At 42.0% G+C, this 11,019-nt stretch overlaps 20 non-coding genes and 29 pseudogenes across 20 annotated transcripts; all 49 read right to left on the reverse strand.

Moving 5' to 3' along the window:
* Positions 1-63: 63 nt before the first annotated feature.
* On the reverse strand, positions 64-182 carry LOC134894803 (5S ribosomal RNA; annotated as a pseudogene).
* Positions 183-289: 107 nt separating this feature from the next.
* LOC135059012 (5S ribosomal RNA) lies at positions 290-408 on the reverse strand. Its single transcript, XR_010245432.1, has one exon. It is a non-coding gene; the product is annotated as a 5S ribosomal RNA (ribosomal RNA).
* A 107-nt stretch (positions 409-515) lies between these two features.
* LOC134895145 (5S ribosomal RNA) lies at positions 516-634 on the reverse strand (annotated as a pseudogene).
* Positions 635-740: 106 nt separating this feature from the next.
* On the reverse strand, positions 741-859 carry LOC135059345 (5S ribosomal RNA). Its single transcript, XR_010245751.1, has one exon. It is a non-coding gene; the product is annotated as a 5S ribosomal RNA (ribosomal RNA).
* Positions 860-966: 107 nt separating this feature from the next.
* On the reverse strand, positions 967-1,085 carry LOC135067916 (5S ribosomal RNA). The gene has a single exon (XR_010254122.1). It is a non-coding gene; the product is annotated as a 5S ribosomal RNA (ribosomal RNA).
* A 107-nt stretch (positions 1,086-1,192) lies between these two features.
* LOC135069118 (5S ribosomal RNA) lies at positions 1,193-1,311 on the reverse strand. Its single transcript, XR_010255308.1, has one exon. It is a non-coding gene; the product is annotated as a 5S ribosomal RNA (ribosomal RNA).
* A 107-nt stretch (positions 1,312-1,418) lies between these two features.
* LOC134890534 (5S ribosomal RNA) lies at positions 1,419-1,537 on the reverse strand (annotated as a pseudogene).
* Positions 1,538-1,644: 107 nt separating this feature from the next.
* LOC134892272 (5S ribosomal RNA) lies at positions 1,645-1,763 on the reverse strand (annotated as a pseudogene).
* A 107-nt stretch (positions 1,764-1,870) lies between these two features.
* On the reverse strand, positions 1,871-1,989 carry LOC134889987 (5S ribosomal RNA; annotated as a pseudogene).
* A 107-nt stretch (positions 1,990-2,096) lies between these two features.
* LOC134885362 (5S ribosomal RNA) lies at positions 2,097-2,215 on the reverse strand. The gene has a single exon (XR_010169477.1). It is a non-coding gene; the product is annotated as a 5S ribosomal RNA (ribosomal RNA).
* A 107-nt stretch (positions 2,216-2,322) lies between these two features.
* Positions 2,323-2,441, reverse strand: LOC135067757 (5S ribosomal RNA). The gene has a single exon (XR_010253967.1). It is a non-coding gene; the product is annotated as a 5S ribosomal RNA (ribosomal RNA).
* A 107-nt stretch (positions 2,442-2,548) lies between these two features.
* Positions 2,549-2,667, reverse strand: LOC135063424 (5S ribosomal RNA). The gene has a single exon (XR_010249756.1). It is a non-coding gene; the product is annotated as a 5S ribosomal RNA (ribosomal RNA).
* Positions 2,668-2,774: 107 nt separating this feature from the next.
* LOC135068733 (5S ribosomal RNA) lies at positions 2,775-2,892 on the reverse strand. Its single transcript, XR_010254926.1, has one exon. It is a non-coding gene; the product is annotated as a 5S ribosomal RNA (ribosomal RNA).
* A 107-nt stretch (positions 2,893-2,999) lies between these two features.
* On the reverse strand, positions 3,000-3,118 carry LOC134889533 (5S ribosomal RNA; annotated as a pseudogene).
* Positions 3,119-3,225: 107 nt separating this feature from the next.
* Positions 3,226-3,344, reverse strand: LOC134887732 (5S ribosomal RNA; annotated as a pseudogene).
* A 107-nt stretch (positions 3,345-3,451) lies between these two features.
* LOC135066946 (5S ribosomal RNA) lies at positions 3,452-3,570 on the reverse strand. The gene has a single exon (XR_010253179.1). It is a non-coding gene; the product is annotated as a 5S ribosomal RNA (ribosomal RNA).
* Positions 3,571-3,677: 107 nt separating this feature from the next.
* Positions 3,678-3,796, reverse strand: LOC135066947 (5S ribosomal RNA). Its single transcript, XR_010253180.1, has one exon. It is a non-coding gene; the product is annotated as a 5S ribosomal RNA (ribosomal RNA).
* A 107-nt stretch (positions 3,797-3,903) lies between these two features.
* Positions 3,904-4,022, reverse strand: LOC134891377 (5S ribosomal RNA; annotated as a pseudogene).
* Positions 4,023-4,129: 107 nt separating this feature from the next.
* On the reverse strand, positions 4,130-4,248 carry LOC135060706 (5S ribosomal RNA). Its single transcript, XR_010247099.1, has one exon. It is a non-coding gene; the product is annotated as a 5S ribosomal RNA (ribosomal RNA).
* Positions 4,249-4,355: 107 nt separating this feature from the next.
* On the reverse strand, positions 4,356-4,474 carry LOC135070744 (5S ribosomal RNA). Its single transcript, XR_010256897.1, has one exon. It is a non-coding gene; the product is annotated as a 5S ribosomal RNA (ribosomal RNA).
* Positions 4,475-4,581: 107 nt separating this feature from the next.
* LOC134889641 (5S ribosomal RNA) lies at positions 4,582-4,700 on the reverse strand (annotated as a pseudogene).
* Positions 4,701-4,807: 107 nt separating this feature from the next.
* LOC135066948 (5S ribosomal RNA) lies at positions 4,808-4,926 on the reverse strand. Its single transcript, XR_010253181.1, has one exon. It is a non-coding gene; the product is annotated as a 5S ribosomal RNA (ribosomal RNA).
* Positions 4,927-5,033: 107 nt separating this feature from the next.
* Positions 5,034-5,152, reverse strand: LOC135066949 (5S ribosomal RNA). The gene has a single exon (XR_010253182.1). It is a non-coding gene; the product is annotated as a 5S ribosomal RNA (ribosomal RNA).
* Positions 5,153-5,259: 107 nt separating this feature from the next.
* On the reverse strand, positions 5,260-5,378 carry LOC134890277 (5S ribosomal RNA; annotated as a pseudogene).
* Positions 5,379-5,485: 107 nt separating this feature from the next.
* On the reverse strand, positions 5,486-5,604 carry LOC135060707 (5S ribosomal RNA). Its single transcript, XR_010247100.1, has one exon. It is a non-coding gene; the product is annotated as a 5S ribosomal RNA (ribosomal RNA).
* Positions 5,605-5,711: 107 nt separating this feature from the next.
* On the reverse strand, positions 5,712-5,830 carry LOC134892478 (5S ribosomal RNA; annotated as a pseudogene).
* A 107-nt stretch (positions 5,831-5,937) lies between these two features.
* On the reverse strand, positions 5,938-6,056 carry LOC135070647 (5S ribosomal RNA). The gene has a single exon (XR_010256803.1). It is a non-coding gene; the product is annotated as a 5S ribosomal RNA (ribosomal RNA).
* Positions 6,057-6,163: 107 nt separating this feature from the next.
* On the reverse strand, positions 6,164-6,282 carry LOC134888127 (5S ribosomal RNA; annotated as a pseudogene).
* A 107-nt stretch (positions 6,283-6,389) lies between these two features.
* Positions 6,390-6,508, reverse strand: LOC135066579 (5S ribosomal RNA). Its single transcript, XR_010252823.1, has one exon. It is a non-coding gene; the product is annotated as a 5S ribosomal RNA (ribosomal RNA).
* A 108-nt stretch (positions 6,509-6,616) lies between these two features.
* LOC134892264 (5S ribosomal RNA) lies at positions 6,617-6,734 on the reverse strand (annotated as a pseudogene).
* Positions 6,735-6,842: 108 nt separating this feature from the next.
* LOC134894785 (5S ribosomal RNA) lies at positions 6,843-6,960 on the reverse strand (annotated as a pseudogene).
* Positions 6,961-7,068: 108 nt separating this feature from the next.
* Positions 7,069-7,186, reverse strand: LOC134894107 (5S ribosomal RNA; annotated as a pseudogene).
* Positions 7,187-7,294: 108 nt separating this feature from the next.
* Positions 7,295-7,412, reverse strand: LOC134888863 (5S ribosomal RNA; annotated as a pseudogene).
* Positions 7,413-7,520: 108 nt separating this feature from the next.
* LOC134884756 (5S ribosomal RNA) lies at positions 7,521-7,638 on the reverse strand. The gene has a single exon (XR_010168892.1). It is a non-coding gene; the product is annotated as a 5S ribosomal RNA (ribosomal RNA).
* Positions 7,639-7,747: 109 nt separating this feature from the next.
* Positions 7,748-7,865, reverse strand: LOC134893618 (5S ribosomal RNA; annotated as a pseudogene).
* Positions 7,866-7,973: 108 nt separating this feature from the next.
* LOC134886902 (5S ribosomal RNA) lies at positions 7,974-8,091 on the reverse strand (annotated as a pseudogene).
* A 108-nt stretch (positions 8,092-8,199) lies between these two features.
* On the reverse strand, positions 8,200-8,317 carry LOC134891266 (5S ribosomal RNA; annotated as a pseudogene).
* A 108-nt stretch (positions 8,318-8,425) lies between these two features.
* LOC134891230 (5S ribosomal RNA) lies at positions 8,426-8,543 on the reverse strand (annotated as a pseudogene).
* A 108-nt stretch (positions 8,544-8,651) lies between these two features.
* On the reverse strand, positions 8,652-8,769 carry LOC134887821 (5S ribosomal RNA; annotated as a pseudogene).
* A 108-nt stretch (positions 8,770-8,877) lies between these two features.
* Positions 8,878-8,995, reverse strand: LOC134894917 (5S ribosomal RNA; annotated as a pseudogene).
* A 108-nt stretch (positions 8,996-9,103) lies between these two features.
* LOC134891982 (5S ribosomal RNA) lies at positions 9,104-9,221 on the reverse strand (annotated as a pseudogene).
* A 108-nt stretch (positions 9,222-9,329) lies between these two features.
* Positions 9,330-9,447, reverse strand: LOC134884757 (5S ribosomal RNA). The gene has a single exon (XR_010168893.1). It is a non-coding gene; the product is annotated as a 5S ribosomal RNA (ribosomal RNA).
* Positions 9,448-9,555: 108 nt separating this feature from the next.
* Positions 9,556-9,673, reverse strand: LOC134893514 (5S ribosomal RNA; annotated as a pseudogene).
* A 108-nt stretch (positions 9,674-9,781) lies between these two features.
* Positions 9,782-9,899, reverse strand: LOC134897572 (5S ribosomal RNA; annotated as a pseudogene).
* Positions 9,900-10,007: 108 nt separating this feature from the next.
* Positions 10,008-10,125, reverse strand: LOC134886903 (5S ribosomal RNA; annotated as a pseudogene).
* Positions 10,126-10,233: 108 nt separating this feature from the next.
* Positions 10,234-10,351, reverse strand: LOC134885216 (5S ribosomal RNA). The gene has a single exon (XR_010169336.1). It is a non-coding gene; the product is annotated as a 5S ribosomal RNA (ribosomal RNA).
* Positions 10,352-10,459: 108 nt separating this feature from the next.
* On the reverse strand, positions 10,460-10,577 carry LOC134891983 (5S ribosomal RNA; annotated as a pseudogene).
* A 108-nt stretch (positions 10,578-10,685) lies between these two features.
* LOC134894804 (5S ribosomal RNA) lies at positions 10,686-10,803 on the reverse strand (annotated as a pseudogene).
* Positions 10,804-10,911: 108 nt separating this feature from the next.
* The window catches only part of LOC134890096 (5S ribosomal RNA), a 118-nt pseudogene continuing 10 nt past the window's right edge, over positions 10,912-11,019 (reverse strand).

Consider the following 11,019-nt stretch of genomic DNA (forward strand, 5'->3'; position numbering starts at 1 on the left):
GTACATAAATGAATACGTTTGAAAATGGAATGCATCTACAGAACGGTGTTGGCAGTATAAAAATATCTACAGCACCTTGTATTCCCAGTTGGTCTCCCATCCAAGTACTAACCAGGCCCAACACTGCTTAGCTTCCAAAATAAGATGAGTTTGGGCGTATCCAATGTGGTGTGGCTGTAGATGAGCTGTGTGGTTTCTGTTAGAACTTTTCTACTTCTAACTACTGGTTCATAAATGAATACGTTTGAAAATGGAATGCATCAACAGAACGGTGTTGGCAGTATAAAAATATCTACAGCACCTTGTATTCCCAGGTGGTCTCCCATCCAAGTACTAACCAGGCCCAACACTGCTTAGCTTCCAAGATCAGATGAGATTGGGCATATCCAGTGTGGTGTGGCTGTAGATGAGCTTTGTGGTTTCTGTTAGAACTTTTCTACTTCTAACTACTGGTTCATAAATGAATACGTTTGAAAATGGAATGCATCAACAGAACGGTGTTGGCAGTATAAAAATATCTACAGCACCTTGTATTCCCAGGTGGTCTCCCTTCCATGTACTAACCAGGCCCAACACTGCTTAGCTTCCAAGATCAGATGAGTTTAAACGCTTCCAGTATGGTGTGGCTGTAGATGAGCTTTGTGGTTTCTGTTAGAACTTTTCTACTTCTAACTACTAGTTCATAAATGAATACGTTTGAAAATGGAATGGATCAACAGAACGGTGTTGGCTGTATAAAATATCTACAGCACCTTGTATTCCCAGGTGGTCTCCCATCCAAGTACTAACCAGGCCCAACACTGCTTAGCTTCCAAGATCAGATGAGATTGGGCGTATCCAGTATGGTGTGGCTGTAGATGAGCTTTGTGTTTTCTGTTAGAACTTTTCTACTTCTAACTACTGGTTCGTAATTGAATACGTTTGAAAATGGAATGCATCAACAGAACGGTGTTGGCAGTATAAAAATATCTACAGCACCTTGTATTCCCAGGTGGTCTCCCATCCAAGCACTAACCAGGCCCAACACTGCTTAGCTTCCAAGATCAGACGAGATTGGGCGTATCCAGTGTGGTGTGGCTGTAGATGAGCTTTGTGGTTTCTGTTAGAACTTTTCTACTTCTAACTACTGGTTCATAAATTAATACGTTTGAAAATGGAATGCATCAACAGAACGGTGTTGGCAGTATAAAAATATCTACAGCACCTTGTATTCCCAGGTGGTCTCCCATCCAAGCACTAACCAGGCCCAACACTGCTTAGCTTCCAAGATCAGACGAGATTGGGCGTATCCAGTGTGGTCTGGCTGTAGATGAGCTTAGTGGTTTCTATTAGAACTTTTCTACTTCTAACTACTGGTTCATAAATGAATATGTTTGAAAAAGGAATGCATCAACAGAACGGTGTTGGCAGTATAAAAATTTCTATAGCACCTTGTATTCCCAGGTGGTCTCCCATCCAAGTACTAATCAGGTCCAACACTGCTTAGCTTCCAAGATCAGATGAGATTGGGCATATCCAGTGTGGTGTGGCTGTAGATGAGCTTTGTGGTTTCTGTTAGAACTGTTCTACTTCTAACTACTGGTTCATAAATGAATACGTTTGAAAATGGAATGCATCAACAGAACGGTGTTGGCAGTATAAAAATATCTACAGCACCTTGTATTCCCAGTTGGTCTCCCATCCAAGTACTAACCAGGCCCAACACTGCTTAGCTTCCAAGATAGGATGAGTTTGGGCGTATCCAATGTGGTGTGGCTGTAGATGAGCTGTGTGGTTTCTGTTAGAACTTTTCTACTTCTAACTACTGGTTCATAAATGAATACGTTTGAAAATGGAATGCATCAACAGAACGGTGTTGGCAGTATAAAAATATCTACAGCACCTTGTATTCCCAGGTGGTCTCCTATCCAAGTACTAACCAGGCCCAACACTGCTTAGCTTCCAAGATAAGATGAGATTGGGCGTATCCAGTGTGGTGTGGCTGTAGATGAGCTTTGTGGTTTCTGTTAGAACTTTTCTACTTCTAACTACTGGTTCATAAATGAGTACGTTTGAAAATGGAATGCATCAACAGAACGGTGTTGGCAGTATAAAAATATCTACAGCACCTTGTATTCTCAGGTGGTCTCCCATCCAAGAACTAACCTGGCCCAACACTGCTTAGCTTCCAAGATCAGATGAGATTGGGCGTATCCAGTGTGGTGTGGCTACAGATGAGCTTTATGGTTTCTGTTAGAACTTTTCTACTTCTAACTACTGGTTCATAAATGAGTACGTTTGAAAATGGAATGCATCAACAGAACGGTGTTGGCAGTATAAAAATATCTACAGCACCTTGTATTCCCAGGTGGTCTCCCATCCAAGTACTAACCAGGCCCAACACTGCTTAGCTTCCAAGATCAGATGAGATTGGGCGTATCCAGTGTGGTGTGGCTGTAGATGAGCTTTGTGGTTTCTGCTAGAACTTTTCTACTTCTAACTACTGGTTCATAAATAAGTACGTTTGAAAATGGAATGCATCAACAGAACGGTGTTGGCAGTATAAAAATATCTACAGCACCTTGTATTCCCAGGTGGTCTCCCTTCCAAGTACTAACCAGGCCCAACACTGCTTAGCTTCCAAGATCAGATGAGATTAGGCGCTTCCAGTGTGGTGTGGCTGTAGATGAGCTTTGTGGTTTCTGTTAGAACTTTTCTACTTCTAACTACTGGTTCGTAAATGAATACGTTTGAAAATGGAATGCATCAACAGAACGGTGTTGGCAGTATAAAAATATCTACAGCACCTTGTATTCCCAGGTGGTCTCCCATCCAAGTACTAACCAGGCCAACACTGCTTAGCTTCCAAGATCAGATGAGATTGGGCGTATCCAGTGTGGCGTGGCTGTAGATGAGCTTTGTGGTTTCTGTTAGAACTTGTCTACTTCTAACTACTGGTTCATAAATGAAAACATTTGAAAATGGAATGCATCAACAGAACGGTGTTGGCAGTATAAAAATATCTACAGCACCTTGTATTACCAGGTGGTCTCCCATCCAAGTACTAACCAGGCCCAACACTGCTTAGCTTCCACGATCAGATGAGATTGGGCGTATCCAGTGTGGTGTGGCTGTAGATGAGCTTTGTCTTTTCTGTTAGAACTTTTCTACTTCTAACTACTGGTTCATAAATGAATACGTTTGAAAATGGAATGCATCAACAGAACGGTGTTGGCAGTATAAAAATATCTACAGCACCTTGTATTCCCAGGTGGGCTCCCATCCAAGTACTAACCAGGTCCAACACTGCTTAGCTTCTAAGATCAGATGAGATTGGGCGTATCCAGTGTGGTGTGGCTGTAGATGAGCTTTGTGGTTTCTGTTAGAAATTTTCTACTTCTAACTACTGGTTCATAAATGAATACGTTTGAAAATGGAATGCATCAACAGAACGGTGTTGGCAGTATAAAAATATCTACAGCACCTTGTATTCCCAGGTGGTTTCCCATCCAAGTACTAACCTAGCCCAACACTGCTTAGCTTCCAAGATCAGATGAGATTGGGCGTACCCAGTGTGGTGTGGCTGTAGATGACCTTTGTGGTTTCTGTTAGAACTTTTCTACTTCTAACTACTGGTTCATAAATGAGGATGTTTGAAAATGGAATGCATCAACAGAACGGTGTTGGCAGTATAAAAATATCTACAGCACCTTGTATTCCCAGGTGGTTTCCCATCCAAGTACTAACCTAGCCCAACACTGCTTAGCTTCCAAGATCAGATGAGATTGGGCGTACCCAGTGTGGTGTGGCTGTAGATGACCTTTGTGGTTTCTGTTAGAACTTTTCTACTTCTAACTACTGGTTCATAAATGAGGATGTTTGAAAATTGAATGCATCAACAGAACGGTGTTGGCAGTATAAAAATATCTACAGCACCTTGTAGTCCCAGGTGGTCTCCCATCCAAGTACTAACCAGGTCCAACACTGCTTAGCTTCCAAGATCAGATGAGATTGGGCGTATCCAATGTGTTATGGCTGTAGATGAGCTTTGTGGTTTCTGTTAGAACTTTTCTACTTCTAACTACAGGTTCATAAATGAAAACGTTTGAAAATGGAATGCATCAACAGAACGGTGTTGGCAGTATAAAAATATCTACAGCACCTTGTATTCCCAGGTGGTCTCCCATCCAAGTACTAACCAGGCCCAACACTGCTTAGCTTCCAAGATCAGATGAGATTGGGCGTATCCAGTGTAGTGTGGCTGTAGATGAGCTTTGTGGTTTCTGTTAGAACTTTTCTACTTCTAACTACTGGTTCATAAATGAATACGTTTGAAAATGGAATGCATCAACAGAACGGTGTTGGCAGTATTAAAATATCTACAGCACCTTGTATTCCCAGGTGGTCTCCCATCAAAGTACTAACCAGGTCCAACACTGCTTAGCTTCCAAGATCAGATGAGATTGAGCGTATCCAATGTGGTACGGCTGTAGATGAGCTTTGTGGTTTCTGTTAGAACTTTTCTACTTCTAACTACAGGTTCATAAATGAATACGTTTGAAAATGGAATGCATCAACAGAACGGTGTTGGCAGTATAAAAATATCTACAGCACCTTGTATTCCCAAGTGGGCTCTCATCCAAGTACTAACCAGGTCCAACACTGCTTAGCTTCCAAGATCAGATGAGATTGGGCGTATCCAGTGTGGTGTGGCTGTAGATGAGCTTTGTGGTTTCTGTTAGAACTTTTCTACTTCTAACTACTGGTTCATAAATGAATACGTTTGAAAATGGAATGCATCAACAGAACGGTGTTGGCAGTATAAAAATATCTACAGCACCTTGTATTCCCAGGTGGTTTCCCATCCAAGTACTAACCTAGCCCAACACTGCTTAGCTTCCAAGATCAGATGAGATTGGGCGTACCCAGTGTGGTGTGGCTGTAGATGACCTTTGTGGTTTCTGTTAGAACTTTTCTACTTCTAACTACTGGTTCATAAATGAGGATGTTTGAAAATGGAATGCATCAACAGAACGGTGTTGGCAGTATAAAAATATCTACAGCACCTTGTATTCCCAGGTGGTTTCCCATCCAAGTACTAACCTAGCCCAACACTGCTTAGCTTCCAAGATCAGATGAGATTGGGCGTACCCAGTGTGGTGTGGCTGTAGATGACCTTTGTGGTTTCTGTTAGAACTTTTCTACTTCTAACTACTGGTTCATAAATGAGGATGTTTGAAAATTGAATGCATCAACAGAACGGTGTTGGCAGTATAAAAATATCTACAGCACTTTGTAGTCCCAGGTGGTCTCCCATCCAAGTACTAACCAGGTCCAACACTGCTTAGCTTCCAAGATCAGATGAGATTGGGCGTATCCAATGTGGTATGGCTGTAGATGAGCTTTGTGGTTTCTGTTAGAACTTTTCTACTTCTAACTACAGGTTCATAAATGAAAACGTTTGAAAATGGAATGCATCAACAGAACGGTGTTGGCAGTATAAAAATATCTACAGCACCTTGTATTCCCAGGTGGTCTCCCATCCAAGTACTAACCAGGCCCAACACTGCTTAGCTTCCAAGATCAGATGAGATTGGGCGTATCCAGTGTAGTGTGGCTGTAGATGAGCTTTGTGGTTTCTGTTAGAACTTTTCTACTTCTAACTACTGGTTCATAAATGAATACGTTTGAAAATGGAATGCATCAACAGAACGGTGTTGGCAGTATTAAAATATCTACAGCACTTTGTATTCCCAGGTGGTCTCCCATCAAAGTACTAACCAGGTCCAACACTGCTTAGCTTCCAAGATCAGATGAGATTGAGCGTTTCCAATGTGGTACGGCAGTAGATGAGCTTTGTGGTTTCTGTTAGAACTTTTCTACTTCTAACTACAGGTTCATAAATGAATACGTTTGAAAATGGAATGCATCAACAGAACGGTGTTGGCAGTATAAAAATATCTACAGCACCTCGTATTCCCAGGTGGGCTCCCATCCAAGTACTAACCAGGTCCAACACTGCTTAGCTTTCAAGATCAGATGAGATTGGGCGTATCCAGTGTGGTGTGGCTGTAGATGAGCTTTGTGGTTTCTGTTAGAACTTTTCTACTTCTAACTACTGGTTCATAAATGAATACGTTTGAAAATGGAATGCATCAACAGAACGGTGTTGGCAGTATAAAAATATCTACAGCACCTTGTATTCCCAGGTGGTTTCCCATCCAAGTACTAACCTAGCCCAACACTGCTTAGCTTCCAAGATCAGCTGAGATTGGGCGTACCCAGTGTGGTGTGGCTGTAGATGACCTTTGTGGTTTCTGTTAGAACTTTTCTACTTCTAACTACTGGTTCATAAATGAGGATGTTTGAAAATGGAATGCATCAACAGAACGGTGTTGGCAGTATAAAAATATCTACAGCACCTTGTATTCCCAGGTGGGCTCCCATCCAAGTACTAACCAGGTCCAACACTGCTTAGCTTCCAAGATCAGATGAGATTGGGCGTATCCAGTGTGGTGTGGCTGTAGATGAGCTTTGTGGTTTCTCTTAGAACTTTTCTACTTCTAACTACTGGTTCATAAATGAATACATTTGAAAATGGAATGCATCAACAGAACGGTGTTGGCAGTATAAAAATATCTACAGCACCTTGTATTCCCAGGTGGTTTCCCATCCAAGTACTAACCTAGCCCAACACTGCTTAGCTTCCAAGATCAGATGAGATTGGGCGTACCCAGTGTGGTGTGGCTGTAGATGACCTTTGTGGTTTCTGTTAGAACTTTTCTACTTCTAACTACTGGTTCATAAATGAGGATGTTTGAAAATGGAATGCATCAACAGAACGGTGTTGGCAGTATAAAAATATCTACAGCACCTTGTATTCCCAGGTGGTTTCCCATCCAAGTACTAACCTAGCCCAATACTGCTTAGCTTCCAAGATCAGATGAGATTGGGCGTACCCAGTGTGGTGTGGCTGTAGATGACCTTTGTGGTTTCTGTTAGAACTTTTCTACTTCAAACTACTGGTTCATAAATGAGGATGTTTGAAAATGGAATGCATCAACAGAACGGTGTTGGCAGTATAAAAATATCTACAGCACCTTGTAGTCCCAGGTGGTCTCCCATCCAAGTACTAACCAGGTCCAACACTGCTTAGCTTCCAAGATCAGATGAGATTGGGCGTATCCAGTGTGGTGTGGCTGTAGATGAGCTTTGTGGTTTCTGTTAGAACTTTTCTACTTCTAACTACAGGTTCAGAAATGAATACATTTGAAAATGGAATGCATCAACAGAACGGTGTTGGCAGTATAAAAATATCTACAGCACCTTGTATTCCCAGGTGGTCTCCCATCCAAGTACTAACCAGGCCCAACACTGCTTAGCTTCCAAGATCAGATGAGATTGGGCATATCCAGTGTGGTGTGGCTGTAGATGAGCTTTGTGGTTTCTGTTAGAACTTTTCTACTTCTAACTACTGGTTCATAAATGAGTACGTTTGAAAATGGAATGCATCAACAGAACGGTGTTGGCAGTATAAAAATATCTACAGCACCTTGTATTCCCAGGTGGTCTCCCATCCAAGTACTAACCTGGCCCAACACTGCTTAGCTTCCAAGATCAGATGAGATTGGGCGTATCCAGTGTGGTGTGGCTGTAGATGAGCTTTGTGGTTTCTGTTAGAACTTTTCTTTTTCTAACTACTGGTTCATAAATGAATACATTTGAAAATGGAATGCATCAACAGAACGGTGTTGGCAGTAAAAAAAATATCTACAGCACCTTGTATTCCAAGGTGGTCTCCCATCCAAGTACTAACCAGGCCCAACACTGCTTAGCTTCCAAGATCAGATGAGATTGGGCGTATCCAATGTGGCTTGGCTGTAGATGAGCTTTGTGGTTTCTGTTAGAACTTTTCTACTTCTTACTACTTGTTCATAAATGAATACGTTTGAAAATGGAATGCATCAACAGAACGGTGTTGGCAGTATAAAAGTATCTACAGCACCTTGTATTCCCAGGTGGTCTCCCATCCAAGTACTAACCAGGCCCAACACTGCTTTGCTTCCAAGATCAGATGAGATTGGGTGTATCCAGTGTGGTGTGGCTGTAGATGAGCTTTGTGGTTTCTGTTAGAACTTTTCTACTTCTAACTACTGGTTCATAAATGAATACGTTTGAAAATGGAATGCATCAACAGAACGGTGTTGGCAGTATAAAAATATCTACAGCACCTTGTATTCCCAGGTGGTCTCCCATCCAAGTACTAACCAGGCCCAACACTGCTTAGCTTCCAAGATCAGATGAGATTGGGCGTATCCAATGTGGCTTGGCTGTAGATGAGCTTTGTGGTTTCTGTTAGAACTTTTCTACTTCTTACTACTTGTTCATAAATGAATACGTTTGAAAATGGAATGCATCAACAGAACGGTGTTGGCAGTATAAAAGTATCTACAGCACCTTGTATTCCCAGGTGGTCTCCCATCCAAGTACTAACCAGGCCCAACACTGCTTTGCTTCCAAAATCAGATGAGATTGGGTGTATCCAGTGTGGTGTGGCTGTAGATGAGCTTTGTGGTTTCTGTTAGAACTTTTCTACTTCTAACTACTGGTTCATAAATGAATACGTTTGAAAATGGAATGCATCAACAGAACGGTGTTGGCAGTATAAAAATATCTACAGCACCTTGTATTCCCAGGTGGTCTCCCATCCAAGTACTAACCAGGCCCAACACTGATTAGCTTCCAAGATCAGATGAGATTGGGTGTATCCAGTGTGGTGTGGCTGTAGATGAGCTTGGTGGTTTCTGTTAGATCTTTTCTACTTCTAACTACTGGTTCATAAATGAATACGTTTGAAAATGGAATGCATCAACAGAACGGTGTTGGCAGTATAAAAATATCTACAGCACCTTGTATTCCCAGGTGGTCTCCCATCCAAGTACTAACCAGGCCCAACACTGCTTAGCTTCCAAAATCAGATGAGATTGGGTGTATCCAGTCTGGTGTGGCAGTAGATGAGCTTTGTGGTTTCTGTTAGATCTTTTCTACTTCTAACTACTGGTTCATAAATTAATACGTTTGAAAATGGAATGCATCAACAGAACGGTGTTGGCAGTATAAAAATATCTACAGCACCTTGTATTCCCAGGTGGTCTCCCATCCAAGTACTAACCAGGCCCAACACTGCTAAGCTTCCAAGATCAGATGAGATTGGGCGTATCCAGTGTGGTGTGGCTGTAGATGAGCTTTGTGGTTTCTGTTAGAACTTTTCTACTTCTAACTACTGGTTCATAAATGAGTACGTTTGAAAATGGAATGCATCAACAGAACGGTGTTGGCAGTATAAAAATATCTACAGCACCTTGTATTCCCAGGTGGTCTCCCATCCAAGTACTAACCTGGCCCAACACTGCTTAGCTTCCAAGATCAGATGAGATTGGGCGTATCCAGTGTGGTGTGGCTGTAGATGAGCTTTGTGGTTTCTGTTAGAACTTTTCTTCTTCTAACTACTGGTTCATAAATGAATACATTTGAAAATGGAATGCATCAACAGAACGGTGTTGGCAGTAAAAAAATATCTACAGCACCTTGTATTCCAAGGTGGTCTCCCATCCAAGTACTAACCAGGCCCAACACTGCTTAGCTTCCAAGATCAGATGAGATTGGGCAGATCCAGTGTGGTGTGGCTGTAGATGAGCTTTGTGGTTTCTGTTAGAACTTTTCTACTTCTAACTACTGGTTCATAAATGAATACGTTTGAAAATGGAATGCATCAACAGAACGGTGTTGGCAGTATAAAAATATCTACAGCGCAATGTATTCCCAGGTGGTATCCCATCCAAGTACTAACCAGGCCCAACACTGCTTAGTTTCCAAGATCAGATGAGATTGGGCGTATCCAATGTGGCTTGGCTGTAGATGAGCTTTGTGGTTTTTGTTAGAACTTTTCTACTTCTTACTACTGGTTCATAAATGAATACGTTTGAAAATGGAATGCATCAACAGAACGGTGTTGGCAGTATAAAAGTATCTACAGCACCTTGTATTCCCAGGTGGTCTCCCATCCAAGTACTAACCAGGCCCAACACTGCTTTGCTTCCAAGATCAGATGAGATTGGGTGTATCCAGTGTGGTGTGGCTGTAGATGAGCTTTGTGGTTTCTGTTAGAACTTTTCTACTTCTAACTACTGGTTCATAAATGAATACGTTTGAAAATGGAATGCATCAACAGAACGGTGTTGGCAGTATAAAAATATCTACAGCACCTTGTATTCCCAGGTGGTCTCCCATCCAAGTACTAACCAGGCCCAACACTGCTTAGCTTCCAAGATCAGATGAGATTGGGTGTATGCAGTGTGGTGTGGCTGTAGATGAGCTTTGTGGTTTCTGTTAGATCTTTTCTACTTCTAACTACTGGTTCATAAATTAATACGTTTGAAAATGGAATGCATCAACAGAACGGTGTTGGCAGTATAAAAATATCTACAGCACCTTGTATTCCCAGGTGGTCTCCCATCCAAGTACTAACCAGGCCCAACACTGCTAAGCTTCCAAGATCAGATGAGATTGGGCGTATCCAGTGTGGTGTGGCTGTAGATGAGCTTTGTGGTTTCTGTTAGAACTTTTCTACTTCTAACTACTGGTTCATAAATGAGTACGTTTGAAAATGGAATGCATCAACAGAACGGTGTTGGCAGTATAAAAATATCTACAGCACCTTGTATTCCCAGGTGGTCTCCCATCCAACTACTAACCAGGCCCAACACTGCTTAGATTCCAAGATCAGATGAGATTGGGCGTATCCAGTGTGGTGTGACTGTAGATGAGCTTTGTGGTTTCTGTTAGAACTTTTCTACTTCTAACTACTGGTTCATAAATGAATACGTTTGAAAATGGAATGCATCAACAGAACGGTGTTGGCAGTATAAAAATATCTACAGCACCTTGTATTCCCAGGTGGTTTCCCATCCAAGTACTAACCTAGCCCAACACTGCTTAGCTTCCAAGATCAGATGAGATTGGGCGTATCCAGTGTGGTGT

This window comes from Pseudophryne corroboree, chromosome 3 (genome assembly GCF_028390025.1).
Source record: "Pseudophryne corroboree isolate aPseCor3 chromosome 3, aPseCor3.hap2, whole genome shotgun sequence".
NCBI classification, from domain to species: Eukaryota; Metazoa; Chordata; class Amphibia; order Anura; family Myobatrachidae; genus Pseudophryne; species Pseudophryne corroboree.